The sequence below is a fragment of the Sarcophilus harrisii genome, chromosome 3, assembly GCF_902635505.1.
Source record: "Sarcophilus harrisii chromosome 3, mSarHar1.11, whole genome shotgun sequence".
Taxonomy (NCBI): domain Eukaryota; kingdom Metazoa; phylum Chordata; class Mammalia; order Dasyuromorphia; family Dasyuridae; genus Sarcophilus; species Sarcophilus harrisii.
In genome coordinates this window covers 75,919,803-75,939,707 of record NC_045428.1, presented here as the reverse complement: position 1 = coordinate 75,939,707, position 19,905 = coordinate 75,919,803, and the positions used below count along the sequence as shown (strand labels likewise).

The 19,905-nt window shown below is 35.8% G+C and overlaps 1 long non-coding RNA gene across 1 annotated transcript in view; it reads left to right on the top strand.

Annotated features, from left to right (window-relative positions):
* The window catches only part of LOC116422237, a 44,445-nt gene extending 29,325 nt beyond the window's left edge, over nucleotides 1–15,120 (top strand). The window contains exons 3-4 of the long non-coding RNA XR_004232801.1: nucleotides 14,003–14,132; nucleotides 14,451–15,120. This is a non-coding gene — a long non-coding RNA (uncharacterized LOC116422237). The remainder of the gene's footprint in view (nucleotides 1–14,002; nucleotides 14,133–14,450) is intronic.
* The last annotated feature ends 4,785 nt before the right edge of the window (nucleotides 15,121–19,905 follow it).

The window sequence follows — 19,905 nt, the reverse complement described above, 5'->3', positions numbered from 1 at the left end:
TCAGCACACTCAAACAAGGTTGCAACATCATTTATTCATTCAGAACACCTCTAAATATATCCATAGGAGACAGGGGAAGAGAAAGGGAGAATGGTAGGAGATTCCTTACTCTTTGGTCCTTTACCAATGTTTTTGAAGATTATACCTGGAATAAAAGTATATGCTTATTGATGCCCTGTCTCAGAGCTTGCCAATTGTTAATAATATGACAGTAAGTTATGTTCATATATCACTTTAAGGTTTCTGAATTGCTGTTTTCCCCCACCTATGAGATAGTGCAAAAATTCCTAATGATGAATTTGAAGTTGACACCAAAGGATGACATTGTGTTGGGATGCATTTACAATGGCCTTGTGGCTCAGGATCTCATCACCATCTCCATTTTATAAAAGACAAAACTGAGCTTCTGAGAAGTTGTGACATCACACTGCCTCTACTATTGCCCTGCTTCTTTTCAGTTTCCCTTTACTGGTATCTCATGGGACTTTTAATTATGTGAATGTGTGTGTCAAGTCTGGAGTCAGGAAGATTGATCTTCTTAGTTCAAATCAGATCTCAGACACTTCCTACCTGTGTGACCTTGAACCACTCACTTAATTCTGCCTCCATTTCCATCTGAAAAATGAGCTGGAGATGGAAATGGAAAGCCATTCCAGTGTTTTGGCCAAGAAAACCCCAAATTAGGTTATGAAGAATAGAATTACAATAAGTGTGTATAAAACAATAAATGTATACATAAATATTATATCTATATATACATACACATTTATTATATAGCTATGTACACATGGAGAGAGATATATAGACACACATATGTGTATATATATGTATACATATATTTGTATATATATAAAATTTTTTCCCACCAACCATACATTTTTCTTTTGGGAGATCAAAGAGGAAATGGTTTATATTTTGGTTTTGGCATAAAATAGAACGAGCTACTTCTAATACTGTCTGCGGTAAGAAAGTACAGCAGCTTCATGAGTCCCATCTGTATGTGGATTTCAAAGGCGAGTATTATAACCTCTTTTTTTAGTTGCCATTTGCTTCTGGAAAAAGCAGCTCCTTGCCTTTGAGTAGTATCTTTCCAAATACACATCTTTTAAAATACTCTTTTGTCCCTTTTTATAGCTTAGTTTTTCAGGGTCATCCAGCTCAGAAATTCTATGGAGGTCAATAGCACAGGGACTCAAGTAACAACTACGTCCTCAGATTGTGTGAGAATTTTTAGGCTAGTGTGGAAGAGATGGCTAAGGGAGAGCCCAGTGGGCAATAATGTCAAACTAAATATTCTCTCAGGAAGCAAGCTTATATTGTAGCCATAATGTGAGCTATCCCATTTATTTGAGCTTGGCTTATTTGGGGTTTCTGCACCTGACTTACATGCTTCAGATTATTTCACTTCTTGTGAACAGATGGACTTAAAAAAAAAAGCATAATCTTAATAAATCACAAATAATCGTTTTAAAAAAAGAGCTTCTCTTTTTCATTTCCTTGGCATTTCTCTTCAGACTCCTGAGGTCCCTAACTTCTAAGTTATAAAAATAGCAACCCACCACCCCATCCCAACATGCACACACCTCCACCTTTCATCTCCTTGTCAGATTTGGTTTCCTGAATAAAAGGTCTTTATTATTGCAGTGCTAGTCCCCCACCCCCACCCCCTGACCTGGCCTTTCCCAGCTCAGAAAATATTTCATTGAATTGGAGAATAGATCAGTATGTCAAGTTTCCTAAAGCATTTTAAAGCCATTTTCTGGTTTAAATGTCTTTACTACAGAGCAAAGTGAAGCCACAGGGTAAGACAGCCACCCTGGGATAGCAGGATTCATTCACTCACTGACTTGGGGGCTGAGAAGAGAGGGAAGTGAAGGGTGACATCTTATTGTGAGCTTTCTTGTTTTGTTTTTTAAGGTAGAGAGAATCCTTGCTGGCCTGGATTTTTAGCTTTCTGATTTTTAATTGAATGTATTTCTTCAGAATTGATACTGTGATACATATACAGGAATAGAGATTGAACTGGAGATTTCAATGGCATAGGAACTCTCCATTGAAGAAATTGCTTTTCCTTAGGTGGATTGGCTTTTTCTCTGAAACTATGGTCACAGAAAATTGCCTAAAGAATCTAAAGGGTAAAGATGGAGCATCATCTGGATCAGAGGCAAAACTTGAATATTTGAATCCAGGTCTTTCGGCCTTTAAGTCCTAATCCAAATCTATCTATCTCTATGTGTGTGTGTATGTATGTGTATTTATGGACATAGAGATATATGGATATTCCTATCCATATATGCATATATGTATGTATGGATATATGGGTATCTCTATATGTGTGTGCACATAATTACATATATATGTATATATATTACACACACATATATATACACACATGTACCCACACAAGAATATACATATGCATATAGTATGTATATTTATGTATGTATAGTATTTGTGCATGTATATAGGTATGGACATGTACATGTAGTTATATGTGTGTGTTATGTCATATGTACATGAAGATATGTGCAGACATTAATATATGCATATATATTCATATATGGACATACATTCAGAGGTCTTCTGGAATCTCAATATAAGCATTTATATCTCAGAAATCAGCAAATGCTAAAAATCAGGGTAATTGTTTTGTGTTTCTTTAGACTTAAGAAAGTGATGGAGATTGTTTTCATAATGCAGATTAAATTTTAAATGTGTCATACATATATTTTTAGAGTCAACTATAAAACATATACCATAATAGCTCTGTATACACTATATATATATATGTGTGTGTTCATAAAATATGAAACATATTCTTATGTGCATGGGGTGGGTGAATGTATGTGTGTGTGTGCTCTTGTATATAAGCAGCTAGACAGTATAGTTAATAAGAGCTCTGGACCGGGAGTCAGGAAGTTCTGAGTTCAAATTCTAGCCTTGGAAATTTACTAGCTCTGAGTCCTTTGGCCAAGATGTTTGTTGTCAGTTTGCCTCAGTTTTCTCATCTGTCAAATGGGAATAATAATAACATCTACCTCCCAGGATTGTTGTGAAGTTCAAATAAGATAACAATTGTAAAGAGTTTAGCATTAGGCTTGACACATAGTAAAAACTACATAAATGTTAGCTCTTATTAGAACTTGAGGGAAAATATGATCATATCAGTAGGGAGAATATGAAGGCAAGGTAATAATATCGAGGCAATCAGGTGGAGCAGTAGATATACCACTGGTCTTGGAGTCAGGGATTCAAATCCCATCTAATATGCTTATCATCTATTTAACCCTCAGAATGGTCTCATCTGTAAATGAAAGGGTTGGACTCAAAATACTCTCAATGCCTTCCCAGTCTAAATCTATAATTATGTGTATTTTCTATTTGGAATAGTAATCAACAAATTGTTAGTTACTATAAAGGCTTACAGATTTTCTGGATTGTCACAAACTAGATGGCACAGTGGATAGTGCTGGACTTTATGCCAAAAAGATCTGAGTTCAAATCTGGCCCTAGACACTTCCCAGCTGAATAGTCTTAGACAAGTCATTTAACCCTGTTTACCTTAGTTTCCTCATCTATAAAATGAGCTGGAGAAAGAAATTGCAAATCACTCTACTGTCTTTGTGAAGAAACCCCAAATGGGTCATGAAGAGATAGACATAATTGGACAACAACAAATTACAACTGGAAGGGACTTTGAAAGTCACTTAGTCCAGCCCTCTCATTTTATATACAGTAAGGATGTTGACATGAGGGGTAATGAGGTGATTGGCCATACATATATAATTGGTAAATACTGGACCAGAGCTCAAGTCTCTTGGCTTATTCTAAGATTCCTTGCACTACATGGCTCTGCCTCTCTTGAACACATCCTCTGACAATTAAGTAGAATATAAGCATCCTGCTATATCTCTGAATCTATGGCTGTGTGTGATTGTGTAGGGTTTTTTCCTTACTAAGCATAAAAGATAACTCTCCTGGGATTAACAGCCAAACATAAGAAAGATTCTTCCTTAAATTAACTTAAAATACTGGTTGTAGGTAGCATGCTATAATTGGTCAGCAAGCATTTATTAAGCTCTTACTATGTGCCAGGCAAAGGGCTGCTAGATACTTGGGTGACAAAGACAAAGACGTTCTGTCTGCCCTTCCTTAGGCTGAAATATAAGGGATTCTGAGGGAGAGGAGTAGGAGAAATGATGGTACCTTCCAGGCAAAGGGAACAACAGCCTGTACAAAGATACAGAGATAGGAGAGCTTGATTGGATCATAGTGTGAGTGAAAGGGAGTAGTGTGTAATAATGATGCAAAAGTAAGTTAGAACCAAGTGAAGAACTTTAAATGGGTTGGTTTATTTGAGGTCAGAGAAAATATGGAGTCACCAAATCTTATTGATCAGGGGGGTGATGTGGTCACCCCTGATCTCTAGGAATATTGTTTTGGCATTGTGCCAAAGAGAGAGGAGAGGGAAGAGAATGGAGTCAGGAGAAAAATTAGGCCATTACAACAGCACAAATAATAAGTGATAAAGGTTTGGGCCGAGAGGATGGATGTGTGAGTTGTTGTTCTTTAATATTGGAAGAAGACTAAAATGATTTTATGATATTGGGATCCAGATATAGTATCTAACTATGACTGATTGGTCCAATCCAAGCTCTGAAGGTTCTACCACACATTGGGCACAATTAGTTCATGTAAACATTTGGCTGTCACTATATTTGCACGACTCTAATTTCCTTTGAGCTACGTGATACACCTTCTTTGATGTAGGTATCCATGATGGGCTGTCCTGTGTCAGATTTCCATGTCTAACAATTGAGTCTTCAGAGAGACCTTGAGAGTGTCCTTGTGCCACTTCTTCTGATCTCTGTGTGAATGTTTTCCAGGTATGAGCTCTCAGAATAAATGTGCATGTGGCATTCAGGCTACATGGCCAGCCCACTGGAAGTATGTTTTCTGTACTAGAGTTTGAACGCTTGGCATTTCAACTCAAGAAAGGACCTCGATATCAATACTTTATCTTTGGCGCATCTTGACTTCTCCAGGCTGATGGAGTCTCACTGATCAGTGAGAAGAACATTATACTGGAGAGATGAAATGAACACTTCCATATTGTTCTCAACAGATCATCATGAACCAAGGTTGACTCCTTTAAATGTTTACCTCAGATTAAAGTCAGTTCCTCTTTAGCCAAACTTCCAACTGAGGAAGAAATTTTAAATGGTTTGGCAAAAAGCCTGGTGTTAATTCCATTCCAGCAGAGATCTTGGTGCAGTGGATGGAGCTCAGATATGGCTGAAATGACTCAACAATAACAAAAGAGATCTACAAAGCAGGGAGACCAGAGGAACTGATAGAATTCTTCTGGGTTATATGGCAAGAGGAGGTTATCCCTCAGGGAATCAAGGATGTCTATTATCCATTTATATAGAGGAAAACTAAAAAGGTTTTCCTGTGACAATTACAGTAGGGTCTCTTTCAGTCTCTTGCCAGAGTCCTCCTTAATCAGGTGTGTGAGTAGAAAACAAGGAATTATATAGAGAGATACAGATACAGCTATATAGAGAGGGAGTGTGTATATATAACATATACATTGGAAGAGAACTGGATTTTGAGCCCGAGAACCTGGTTTGGATCTATGTGGCCTGGAATAAGCACTACTTCTCTGGACCTCAATTCCACCTAGATGACTTCTAAATTCTTAATCTAGTAGTTTACTAGGTGTGTGTTCAAGACTGATATGAAAATTAATTCACAAAAATAGGTGAATTCACCTTAATTTCAGATTTTGCTTATGAATACCACCTTTTGCTTGTTCTTAGAATAATTCATCCAAAAAAGCAAAAGCTCTATGAAGCAAAAATTCTTAGCAGTTTCCCCGTAACAAACAAGAAACCACTACAAGTACTGGCAGCAGGGAATGATAATTTGCAAATGCCCTTACTCACCTTTTTCTCTTTTGCATATTCCTGCCCAAATTAGAAATCCCTCCCTTGTCCTAACTTCTGCTCTTAGACTTATTACTAGGACTTTCATTATCAGTAATGATGATAAGGGTGATGTATTGGTTTATTTAACACCATTTCCCCCTCCTTAGTCAATGTGCTTTCACTTATTTTACCCGTTTGTCTTCATTACATCCCTATAAATGGGGACACTTATTATTTCTGTTGTATAACTGTGGGAACACAAAAAGGTTGAGGTGATTTTGCCCAAGGTCAACCAGTCTCTGACAAAACTGGGCTTACAGCTCTCCACTCTGGGGCCCTAATAATTTCACAATCTCTGAAGGCAATGAAGAGATCTTTAAGGCTTAGTAAGACATGGAGCAAATTTTTGGCTGGGAGAGCATTTCCCCACTGGAACAGGATTCCCAAAGAAGAATTTCCATTTCTATTTTTACTTTAAAAAGAATAGATCCCCCGATAGAAATGCATTTACAACTAACTTGAGTGAGGTAGAGACCTAAACCACATGGGCCCTTGTAACTCTCCTCATATGTCTTCTAGGATTCCATGGTTGTCATTCCCATTATGTTATATTTAATACTGAGGACTACATTTTAGGAAGAAAAATGATAAAGTGGAGAAGATCCAGATGAGTATACCTACAATGATGAAGGTCCTCAAAATCATACCACATGTGGATTAGTTGGAGGAAGGGGGAATGTTAAGCCCAGAAAAGAAAAGATTTAGTGGGATCATGAGATTTGCCTTTTTTTAATTATTATTATTTAGAAGCCTACAAGGTGAAACAGGAAACAGACTTAGGAAGCATAGATGTAGAGCTAAAAAGAACCATAAAGGCCATGTAGTCATGGAATCATAGATGTCAAATTTGGAAGGTAACTTAGAACCCATCTACCCCATACCTGAATAAGAATTCCCTTTAACAACAACAACAACAACAAAAATTACTTGATAACTTTGTGGTATATTTAAAAGGAATAAGAAGTAAGAAGTTGTACGTGGTAGATTTGCAGTTTCATGTAAAATCATCTTTTTTATCACATTATGTTACAAAAATGCTTTTCCCCCATTAGTTAAAATAATTTTTAATTTTAAAAAAATTAATGAATTTCCTCTACATATTAATTGGCAAGTGGTCATCCAAATTTTGCTTAAAAACTTCCAAAAAAGGGTGAGCCTGAGGGCTAAAGTAGTCCATTCCATTTTAAATGACTTTTATTTTGGGGCAGCTAGATGATACAGTGGATAGAGCAGTGGCATGGGGTCAGGAAGGCCAGAATTCAAATCCAGCTGCAGGCACTTAATACTTCCTACAGTGTGACCCTGATCAAACCACTTAATTCCAATTGTCTCACAAAAGAAAAAAAAAAAGATTTTTTAAAAAGGTAACTTTTATTTTTAGGACAAGTCCTGGATTTACAACGAGAAGATGGTTTGAATCCTGTTTTTGTTTCTTACTACTCATATTACCTTAAACACATATAACTTCATTATATAATTACCCATGAAATACATGCTTACAATCTAAAGTCACTGAACCTCTCTGAGATTCTGCTTCCTCCTTTATAATATGAAGTATTTGGATTAGATGATTTTTAAGGTTCCTTCTAATCCTAAAATCTATAATCCTCTCTTTTTTTTTGCCAGAGCCTTCACTAAAAAGTTTTATTCCCAGGACAAGAACCACAAACCAGATCTGAGCAAGTAGTAAGAACTGGGGGCTGCCATTGAGGCAAGGTGGGAGGCAGGAATCCTGAGATATTAGCAAAAGTCCACTACATGGCAGGAGGGAGGAGAGAAAGCTTTATGAGATAAGGAAGGCATCTCAGCCTTCCTACTCAGCCCTCTGGCTACAAAGCTCCTCAAATTTTATTTTCAAAAATTGGTACCATTATGGTCACCCACTTAGTTAGAAAATTGGCCATAATCTTATAGAAATATGATTGTGGATTAGTTTTTATTGTTTTTAATTCCTTACAATTTGGGGGATTAGTGATTTCTTTATGTATTTATTCAATATGTACAGTGTGTGATTATAAGAACAAAGTGAGGAAATATGTTTCTTGTCTTCCTAGGAAACCTAGATAACTGCACAAAATATTTTAGCACATTTGAGTATCATCTTCAAGAACTTCTTGTTGTTATTCAGTTATGCATAACTCTTCATAAGTCCATGGCATGGTACATAGCACACCAATATTGTCCATAGGATTTTCTTGGCAAAGGTGTTGTAGTAGTTTCCCATTTCCTTCTCCTATCTCTAACCTAATTTCATATGAAAAGGGGGAGAAAGAAATACTATAAAGAGTGCCAAATTTTGATCTGAGAATAATTATCATGATAATAATAACAATGATAGCTAATATTTCTAAAGTACTTTAAAAGGCTTGCCAAGGGTTTTACAAATATTATCTTATTTCATCCTCACCACAACCCTAGGAGGTAGGTATTATTATTTCCATTTTATGGATGAGAAAACTAAGGCAAACAGAGTTTAAGTGGCTTGTCCAGTGTTACATAATTAGTAAATGTCTCAGCTACATCTTCCCAGCTCTTTTCCTAGGGATTGAAGAGGCAGGGAAGGCTAAAAGAATTGCATCCCTTTTTAACTTTCTGCTTAGGAGAAAATACCAGAGTTATCTTTGGAAAATGGTATATACAGATCCAAAGCCTGCTATTGCCCAAATATCAAACAAGACTGCAACCTTACTATTGTATGAACATCCTATTGTATCTGGCTTCATGTATAGAATTGTCTATAAAGTATATACTTGCTTTCTCAAGGAAATGTGTATGGATGGCAATCAGATTTGGATGGCAAAATGATCTCATGGTAAATCCTCTGCAGTTTTACCATGATGTAGTAGTGATGATAATGATAATGATGATGATTATGATGATGATGATGATGATGATCAGGAGGAGGAGGAAGAGAAGGAGGCAACGTTTGTGTAGGATTTGTGATGTTCCAGGGATGTTGTTAAGTAATATACAAATATTATTTCATTTGATCATCACAATAGCCTTTTAAGATATCTGCTATTATTATTCCTATTTTGCAGATGATAAAATTGAGATAAATAGAGATTATATAACTTGCTGAGGGACATATAGCTGATTAAAGGTCTGAAACCAGATTCTTGATTCCAGGTCCAGAAATTAACTCATTGAGGCATCTCACCATCGGTATCATTGGATTCAGTGGTCATTAGGCACAGGGACTCTCAGGAAAAGAGGATGGGCTTCATAGTCTTGGTGCTCACTACTATTACATTCAGATGATGGACTATTATAAAAAGCATTCTAAATTTGTAGTCATGAAACTTGGTTCTTCATCTTCTTTTTGCCTTTTGTCATTTAGATGAATCACTAAACTTTTCTGAACTTTCAAATACCTCATTTATAATATAAGATGTTTGGGCCTTTAAGGTCCCTTGTAATTCTAGAAATGTACCATCCTTTCCACCTCCTAAAATCCTTAAAGCCCTGTCATAGCTGTAAGTAAGAATTTTGTTCCCAGTGCAGAAGAGACAAACCAAGTTTGAGGCATGTGACAAGAACTGGGGCCAAGATAGGATGAATGAGGCAAAGTAGAAGAAAAGAATCCTGGGACACCAAAAAAAGCTTATTTCATGGATGGGGAAGTTGGGGAAGGGGGTAGCCTTGTGGGATAAGGAACACATTCACACATTCTGGCTTTAAAACACCTGAAATTTTATTTTCAAATATTGGTATTTCTCCATAATCTTATAGGAACTTAAAATTATTTAATTTTTTTTTTACTATGGGGGACAAGGGAGTTCTGATTTGCTTCTCTCATTATTTAATACATATAGTGTGTGATTATAATAACAGTTAGGGAATACACTCCTGGAAGGAATAAGGAAAGGGAATATTGTGTGTGTGTGTGTGTGTGTGTGTGTGTGATTTTTTTTCACCTTTCAAGATCTTGCAGATTGGGTTTGTATGTTTTTGTTTTGTTTGCTTTTTTGGTCAACTTTAAGCCTATTCTGCACCTAACCAAACAGATATGCTTTGACCTCAAGCTTCAGCAGATGGTGGATGTTTACTTTCCAAGAAGAAAACTGCCTTGTCGAAAAACAAAAGACGGAGGCCATTAGAGCTGGAATGTGTCTGACAGTTGAATAAACCAACTGCACTCTGACCCTCTTCTCTATAGATTCAAGAGTTCAAGTCCCATCAGGGGCCTTGAATCAGTGAAAGGGAAAAAAAGGACAGGAAACATTGTGGAAAAATGGGTAAAATAATCTTCTTAGTATTAAAATAAAGAAACAGATAATGTGGGTGAAACTTAGAGTAGTATGTTTGTTTCTTAATTACTAATGTTGCTAATTGAAAATGAGACAAGCCCTTATCCCTATCTCAACAACAATTATTATCATATTATTAGAAGAGAATTAAGAAACACTTTATTTGTTCCTGGCCTGAAGCCACCCTCCAGCATGAGAGGCAACAGATTCCATTTCACAATCCTACCATACACTGGCTTCCAGATCACTAAATGGAGATTGTGGAGTCCCAAAATCCTACTGCCCAGGCAGAAGGTAAATTGAACTTAGTTGGAATGCTGCTATCCTGACAAGGACTCCTTGTCCTCTGGAGAATGAATGCTCCAGAGTTAGACCCAGAGTTTCTTCTTGTTGGTTGTTGCCTAGAGATATAGATATCTAGAAATCCTTCACTGTGAATGCTCCCTCCGCCTACTTACATCTGAGTGTAAAGAAATTCAGGCAGGACAATGGACAGCGCATTGGACTTGGAGTTAGAGAGACCTGAGTTCAAATCTTTCCTTAGGACACTTGCTGGTTTTATGACTCTGGGCAAGTCTCAGCCTCTCTGAATCTCAGTATCCTCCTCTGTAAAATGAAGTATGGGTGGGACAATATCACTTGTGTCACCTACTTTCTTTTTTTTTTAAATAATAGGTTTTTTTATTTTTCAAAATACGTGCAAAGATAGTTTTCAACATTCAGCTTTGCAAAACCTTGTTTTATATTTTTGTCCTTCCTTCTCTACCCTCTTTCCCCTAGACAGCAAGTAATCCAATATAGGTTAAACATGTGTAATTCTTTTAAACATATTTCCACATTTATCATGTTGCACAAGACAAATCAAATCAAAAAGGGGAAAATGAAAAATAAAAAAGCAAGCCAACAACAATAACAATAACAAAAAGGATAACAATAATATGTTGTGATCAACATTCAGTCCCCATAGTGTGTCATCTACTTTCACAGGATGCAGGTGAGGAAAGCTTTTTATTAACTAGCAATCACTAAACAAATAGATGTTATTTCTGAATCTTCTCCATTATCCTCCAATCATCATGAAAACGTCTTTTGACTCTGAAATTTTTCACTATTTTCCACGTTTGAGGTGCTATTTGGTTCAGCATTCATTCAAAGCCACACCTCTGAGTTTCTATTCCAGAAAATTGCTTCACTAGATAATAAATAGTAACATGCAAATTTAAAGTAAATTGACATTAAATTAAAAAAGAATAGTAAAGCAAATATTTTGTCATTTTCAAAAAAAGGAGAGGTTAGGGATGCTTTGTTTTATTTTTTTTGCTCTTTGGAAGAAAATTGGCGTTAAGTGACTTGGCCAGCTCACATAACTAGTAAGTGTCAAAGTTAGATTTGATTCAGGTTGCACCACTCAGTAACTAGATACTATTCTATTTGTATATTTCTCTCTTAATCTCAGTGTTGAAGTCTAGAAAGTCTTGTGTCGTTGAATCTTTGGGAATCAGAGAGAAGCTTCTTTTTTCATCTAGTGCTGGTGCCCCACTATGTCTTTCCATATCTTGTGTGTCTTTCCAAGCCTTCTTGACTTGCTTATCAAAAGTCTGTATCTCGCCACCCATACGAGATAAAAATTTAACTTTCTGTGTCGAATGCAAATAAATGTTTGGAGATTTGTAATAGCCAACAAGAAATACATTATCTACAATTTACCAAGAAATTTCTTGGAATTGAGATTTATGGGGAAGATTCAAAGAGCTTAATTATTAGTTCATGCCTTTCAACCTTCATGATTATAGGCTCAGAGAATTAATATGGTTCTCTCCTCCTTGATGGACACATTTTCTTAGATTATTTCTTTCTTTCACAAGAAAAATCAAATCAAATCATCCTGAAGTATAATTCTGGATAAACATTTAAAATTAGAAAATAAACTATACAGTATAACACAATCTTGAGATGTGAATTAAATGTGATGAGAAATCCCATCATGGGTATGAAGTAATTTTTTTAAAAATCCATGTCTAGTAGCTATGGAAGTTGTAGACCTTGGGGTAACTTACAAACTGAGTCTTTATAGTGGATAGAGAAAAGGAGAGGCATGATTTTACAAATGGAGAACTTAATACATAATGAATTCAACTGACTTGTAGGAGCAAAGCTTTAGGTCCAATTAATAACTCTTATTTACATGATCTCATTTGAACCTCATAGCAATCTTATGAAGAAAGTGCATTATTATTCCCATTTAAGACAAAAGGAGACTGAAACTCAGGGAAGTTAAGATAGTTATGCAAGGTCACATGTTTAGTGGGAGACAGAATTTGAATTTGTCTTCCTGATCGTAGATCCGATGCTCTGTTCATTATATCATATTTCCTTTTTCTGATGGAGGGGTTTGGAATCTCCAGTACAGTTCTGTTAAACTATAATGCCTCTTTTGAGGCATTTTGGCCCCTAAGCCAAAGGACCAGAGGACCAGATTGGCAATAAGAAGGCCTAAATTCAAATCCTGTCTTATATATTTATTTAGTTATCTGCTTTTGGACAAGTCATTTAAACTTCTTTCTTCTCAGTTTCCTTTGCTATAAAATTGAAGTAATAATAGCACCTATCTTATAGAGTTATTATGAGATTCATATATGATAACATATGTAAAGCATCTCATAAAATAATGCTAGCTGTAATTATAGATGCACACAGAGAACTTTAAAATTCTCCTTCAATGTATCTCATGCTCCTTTGCTATATAAGGTCTAGTTCTTGAGCCACAGCAAGGTCTCTTTATAAGGACTTCATTTTTAAAAAGTGAATATATTAATATTTTTCTGAAAACTACCAAAAGCCATAGGTGCAAATGCTTCCAAAATTCACATTTAATAAAAATTATACTCTGCAGTATACTCTACTCCCTATACTTAAATACTATAATGGAAGGGAATACCTACCTCCATGACTAAGGAAATTGAGATCTTAAATATTTTAGCCCTGATGCTTCCATTTCTGTCTTGGATAGGCTAAAATCATTATTCCCAATATTAAAATGGATAGTATATGACTCTCAAGTGAGTTGTTATTAATTCTGAATTTTTCTAAATATATTTTTCATATTTAAAGATGACATGTTTTGCATTGACATGTTTTCCAGCAGTTGTGGTGGATGATAATGAACCTTTCTTACTATCTCTACAGTCTTCATTTTGGTCAACACTACATATCTCCAAGAATGGAACTTTTTGCAAGATACTGGAATTTTTGGCATAATCTTTAGACCTGAAACTGAACTGCTTCTGTGTTTAGCCAGCAGATCTTGAATCTAGTTTTTCTAGCATTGTATACTAACCTTTGGTAACTTGCTTAGCTACCAAGTACCACTTTCTACAGGAAGCTGTTCCTAAACCCTTTTAATGCTGTTGTCTCAGAGTAACTCTTTGGATTAATTCCTTTTTATTCTGGTATAACTTCTTTGTACACCATGGTTTGCATATTATATTCCTTATTTCAATTGTGAGTTCCTCAGGGCACGGAATGTCTTTTACTTTTCTTGTACTCCATAGTTTAGCAGAGCTTCTGGCACATTATAGGTGCTTAACAAATACTTGTTGACTAACTGTAAGACCAGGGATTTTCCCCTCTGTTCAGTTTCTACTAATAACTACTTCCATTTCTCCACGATTGGCAACTTTTATTCATGTCTTTTGCAATTAGGGAAAGTTTCTGAAGGATGAAAATTTTTATTTTATGATTTATTTATGATTTCTTTCACAGGTTGAATTCTCTTCAAAGACAAAATAGTTGTCCATTTTAATGAACATTGAAAGCTTTCAAGGAGCTGCATTCATCAAGACAATCTGGCTCTTGTTCACCAACTTCTTAGTTTAAAAGCAAGTTTCTTAAGGTGAGAATAAGAGTTTTTCTTTAATTCTTTTCATCAGAATTTTAAAGTGTTGGGGGTGGATCAGGGGATGGGATGAAGATATATATTTAGTAGATTTATTGATTTTTTTGTTTAAATCTGGAATTTATACTGAAAAGAGGGAGACTTTTGTCATGTGGAAAAAGGCAAACAACTGAATGTTTTGTGCATTTTAAAGACATTTCCATGTTTTCTTTCCTCTTTATTTCAAAATGAAGGGCTACCTCAGAGGTCATTCTTTTTATGTTACTTGTCTAGGTATGACATATTGTCATTCATAAAAATTTCTTTTTAACTCAGTGGTCTCAAATCAACATTGTCAAACACTGCTGGAACCAGTAAATGTGATATTGTTGAAATGGAAGCATATCCATTACCATTGAGTCTACCAGGATAAGAGTCCTCTGCCTGAGAATGAACCAGTGTCTGCAGTCCTCAGGGACATTCTATCTGCCTGGAACTATATATACTACCTAAGAAGTCAAACGTGGAGAAATTATAAGCCCTGATAATTCTTTGTCTTCCCATGAATTTACTTTACTATTCATATTTACTTACATATACTACTTACTATTCATATTTAATTTCCTATTTCACATGTTGTTTTCCCCCAATAGAATGTAAGCTCCCTGAGAGGAGGGACTATCTCATATTTTTCTTTGCATCCCCAATACTTAGCTTAATAAATGCTTGGTGAATTGAATTGAATCATTAAAGTTGTATTGTTGAAGAGCTCAGACCTAGTCCCTTTTCTTGACAGAAATAAGAGTTGCAAAACATATCCTTCCTTGACATGGGACAGACACTTAGTGGAAAAAACAAATACAACTGATGTGTAAGTCCATATTAATATTAATTTTATCTTCCTGCCAAACATCAAGAGATCCAGAGTAAAAATAGTAATTAAGCAGGTATCTCATAACAACAGTTGGGGGGGAAAACAATTCAAGGTTCTTTTCTATTTTTATTTCTTTCAGTGTTTTCTAATAATAATAAGAGAACCCCAAGGAGCAGAAATGAAGAATTAGCTTACTGAAGAGCAATTATTCAGAAGACAGCTAATAAAATTACATTGACATTATGTGCACTTGTCTTCACAAAAAGCAGTGCAATCAAGTCAAATAGAATTTTAAAGAACTGAATAATCTTCTTCTTACTACAGAAAAGCTGACAAAGAAGGTTGCTGCAGGGAATGGGAAGCTTTGCTCACAGAACTTGATATTTAGTTTCTTATCATTTCTGAGTTTCATTTGTCCTCTTTTGCTCTATTTCTCTTTCCTTGTTGTTTGTTTGGTGTTGGTATTGAGAAGGTAAGCTTTTGTGCCATGATGCTACTTGAGACCATAGAAAACACCTTACAACTTCCCACAAGTATTCCATTTGTCTCTCTTCCTCCTAATTATTTCTGGAATCAGTTCATTATCTATCTACAGTGATTGACCAACATCAGTGAACTAATGGATTAACTCAGGAGCCTTCCCTAGAGCTTCAAGATACAATCTGGGCAATAGACATGCTTCATCCACTTGATTTTTCCAGTGTAGATTATTAGATTGTTCTTTTTTGTATGGCCATCAATCTCATCAAGAGGACCATGTGCTATTCTGAAGTTTGATACAAACAAGACAATGTCATTCACAAATAGGAGAATACAGAGAATGCAAAAATCATCATTTTAACTTTAATATTCCTTGTGTGATGCTATATGATTGTGAATCATTAAGCAACATAAACTGAAGAATCAAAGTTGTTGGTGACATAAAGGACAATGGAAAGAAGTATAGTGGATGAAATAGGTTGAAACATATTACCAGTGATTACTATAGGCAAGAAGTAGGGAGATGGCTCACTAAGAAATAGAGTGAATGATAACAGAAAACTTTAATGGTATACTGGCACTCGTCAATGTAAAAAATATGTAAATTCTCTTTGGACTATTTCTGGGAGAGCATGAACATAAGTATGAGGAGTAAACAAGTTGTAATCTATACTATGAGGGAGAGAATCAGCAAAGAGGAGATCACATAGATCCATCAAAGTAGAAAAACCTAACACAGATTTGAATCATTCTTAAATCAAAAAGTATGCATGTTAGGGAAATTATCAAGGTCCTAAATAAATGCTGTTACTCATCACCACTACTCTAGTCCATATCTGCTACCATTTCCCCTTCTCTGTAACTGATCCTAAGCAATGAATCACACATAAATGACGTTCATATTGACTTCCAGCTTGCCAGACCAAGTATCTGTCCCATCACTCATACTAGTCAACCATAGCATCTGCACTCTGTCCCTATACATCTGCCATGTTCCTCTAAATCCATTATCAACACTAACCATCACAACCTTACCCATCCTCCATACCAGTGCAAAAATCCCAAAACTCATGCTGGTCAAGACAGGTTGAATTTGGACTATATTCAGAGAGTAATAAAAAATTGACCAAAAAATTGTGCAAGAGGCATAGGAGAGATAAAGCCCAGGTACTCTCTGAGTGGTTAATACTCTAAATCCTGTAATTGAGTGCTTCTTGAATACTCATCAATGAAAAAAAAATTTGGTTCTTTAAAAGATAGGAAAGGGCCATCATCTGTTCTGGCAAAAGGGGAAAAAAGTCCCCAAATCAGTACAATTCCTTTTTCCATGACTGCAGCTAGAAAGTAATATTTTCTAAGTTTTGCTAATATTCCCTCCTTGCCATGAAATGGGATAAAAGATACAAGATTCCTTGAGATTCTTATCCCACTATCTTCTAGCAAAATGTGACACATTTTTAATAATAATATTAGCTGGCATTTACATAATGTTTTAAAATTTGAAAGGCACATTATATATGTAAACTCATTTGAACCTCATAACAACTCTGTGAGATAGGTACTATTACTATTTCCATTTTACATTTGGGAAAATTGAGGAATAGAATACATTAATGGGTCTGTGACTATGTCATTGAAGATACTCTTTATCAACTGGACCAGACCTCTTGCCAGAGGCTGAATGCATCCAGAAGCCAAACAAAAACAACTGTACAAAGACTAAAGACAGAAGGTCTTTTTTTTTTCTATAGCTTGCAAGCAAGGAGGGAAACTAGACAGATTGCTGCCCTTTACCCCCACCCCGGGGGGAATCCCAGTTTAGTGTGGGCAAATTTCAGTACTTATACCAATGAATGCACAGTGAGCTGTATTCCCGACAATGAGACATAACAGCAACAATGAGACAAGTTTGATTCATAGCAGGGCTTCATGACCGGAACTTGTCAGAGCTTGTCTGGTGCTTGTCCAGTCTCCAAGAACACCTGGTGCTGGTCAAAGCAATAAAATAATTATATGAAACAATTCTGGGATTTTGCTGAGCCTGAGATCATCCAAAGGAGGGACTCAAAAGATTGTTGTTATACCAGGCTCAGGGCACAGGGCTTAGCTCTGGAAAACAAGGTTTCTCCTAATAGTATCTTGACATCCTCAAAGTGTAGATTAGAACTCACCCATCTCTTCTCAACCTAGGAGACTCTTGCATTCTCCCAGTATATTGTGAGTCTTCATTAAGGTCTCCTGACATTATAAGAGTATGAGTACATGATGTACGCTGTCCATCTGTTCTCCATGGCTCTTGTTCCATGCATAGCCCAGCTCCTTTTCCAACAATACATTTCTTTGGTAATAACTTTTATGCCATTTTGGGGGGTATACATTCGTTATTGGTAATATACTACTGCCTTTTTATGCTCTGCCATGTGTCTCTGCATTGCTCTTTGGGTGGCTTTCAATTTTCTTTCCTCACAAATTGTAGCAATCTATGATTCATAGCTGAATGGCATTGCTATTAGAATAACAGTGCTAAAACAATGGGATTTTGTTTCTGGAAGAAACTTGAGGGCTTTGAAGGCATCATCACACAGTTTCCTAAATATAATCCAGGCTAATCTCTTCATCCTTTTCCATTCTGGATTCAGTTCATTGTCAGTTTATAGTGTCTGTCCAACATATGTCCAAGTGGACCAGCTTAAAGGGCTGTCAGTACAACTGCATATCTGAGCAATAAGCATTAATCTACTTGGTTGTTTTGTTTTGTTTTTCCTTGGATGGTTGGTTTGAACTTTTTCCAGTGACTAGGAATCTCATTTAGGAAGCTGTGCAGTGTTCCAGGGCCTGATGCAGTTAACAACATCAGCTGTAAATAGAGGCACTAGAAGACTTAACCAATCAAAAGAAATCTCTCTTTCATTTGGACTCTGTTTTGGAGTCTTTGAGACAGTGGAAAACATCTTTGCAAGCATTGTTTTATTCCCTTTTTGATATTATTAATTCCTATAGAAATAATTCCTAAATCTAAATAGTAGTTAGATTCTGAAGCTGATCCACAAAAGCAATGCATAATGTTTCTTAACCATAGCTATTATGATCATACTAATTTTTTGATATTAATGGTATTATTAATAGGGTTACAGGATCATAGACAGAACTAGAAGAATCCTTAGAGATTATCTAGAGTAGAGGTGTCAAACTCAAGGCTGACAGAGTTTGCCAAGCTCAAGTGGCCACAATCATATTAAAATATAATTGGGGAGTGTTTAACAAAATAAATAAAAATACAACCTAAGTAATGTTAATTTGTAGTGTTCTGTGTCATTATGCAGACAAAAGGAATAATTTCTACATCACTTTGACACCCCTATTTTAGAACATCAATTCTAAAATTATTTTTAGTTTTAGGACTCATTTGCATTCTTAAAAGTGATTGAAGACTCTCAAAAGAGCTTTTGTTTATGTTGATTATATGTCTAATGATATTTACCATTTCAAAATTAAAATTCCTTCTGAAAATAGTTTTCACTTTACCAGCTTCCTGAAAAGAGATTAAGAACTTTCAGGGATCCTCAGACAACACTGAAAATCATTAATGTAGTCAACCACTTTGTTTTGCAAATGAGCAATTTGAGAGGTGCAAAGGTGAAATGGCTTGTCCAAACTCACACCCCAAATATATAGAGCTGAGATTAGAACTGTGATCTTCTGCCTTCACGTGTCATATTACTGATCAATTAGTATGAGTATGTTTCATTCAGTTTTCATTAAGACAAACCTCCTCCTTAATATTGGAATACCTTATTACCTCATAGCAATGTTGCATTTCTTCTTATTTCCAAAGACCAGCACTGTTTCCCTCACAATTTGGTCTACTTTCTCCAGTCCCACTCTTTACTTTTCCCCCCTAATATCTAAAGCTGTCCTAATTACTTTCCTCCGCCCCAGTAGCCATGTCCCTTTAGCCAACTCTTTTATGTGAATATTCAATTGCATCCTTGAAAGTTAAAGACTAATAAATATTAAACATAAATAATTATCTAGTTCAATGATGAACAGAGAAGGAACTGCCATATTTATATATCTCATCTCCAAGTGAATTCCATTTTTTATCCTTATCCCCTCAAGACAGTTCAGTCTCAATCTTCACAAATGCATCAGGAAGTTTAAGTAGCCTGAGTGCTCTGTCGGTATACAGTATACTGTGGCAAGTACAATTTCTATATCTCTATGTCCCTATGCTTTCTTCCTCCTTTCTGGGATCAAGCCCCATTCTCATTGCTTGGAATGGCCTTTACCTCATCTGTAGTTTTATAGATCTAATGTTCAACCCTTTAGGGGACTCCAATTGCACTATAACATTGCTACTCCTCTTTTGATTCATTTCTTATCTGGAATTCATTTTCCCAGAAGCTTTTTTATTTTTCTTTCTGAGAAATCCCTGCC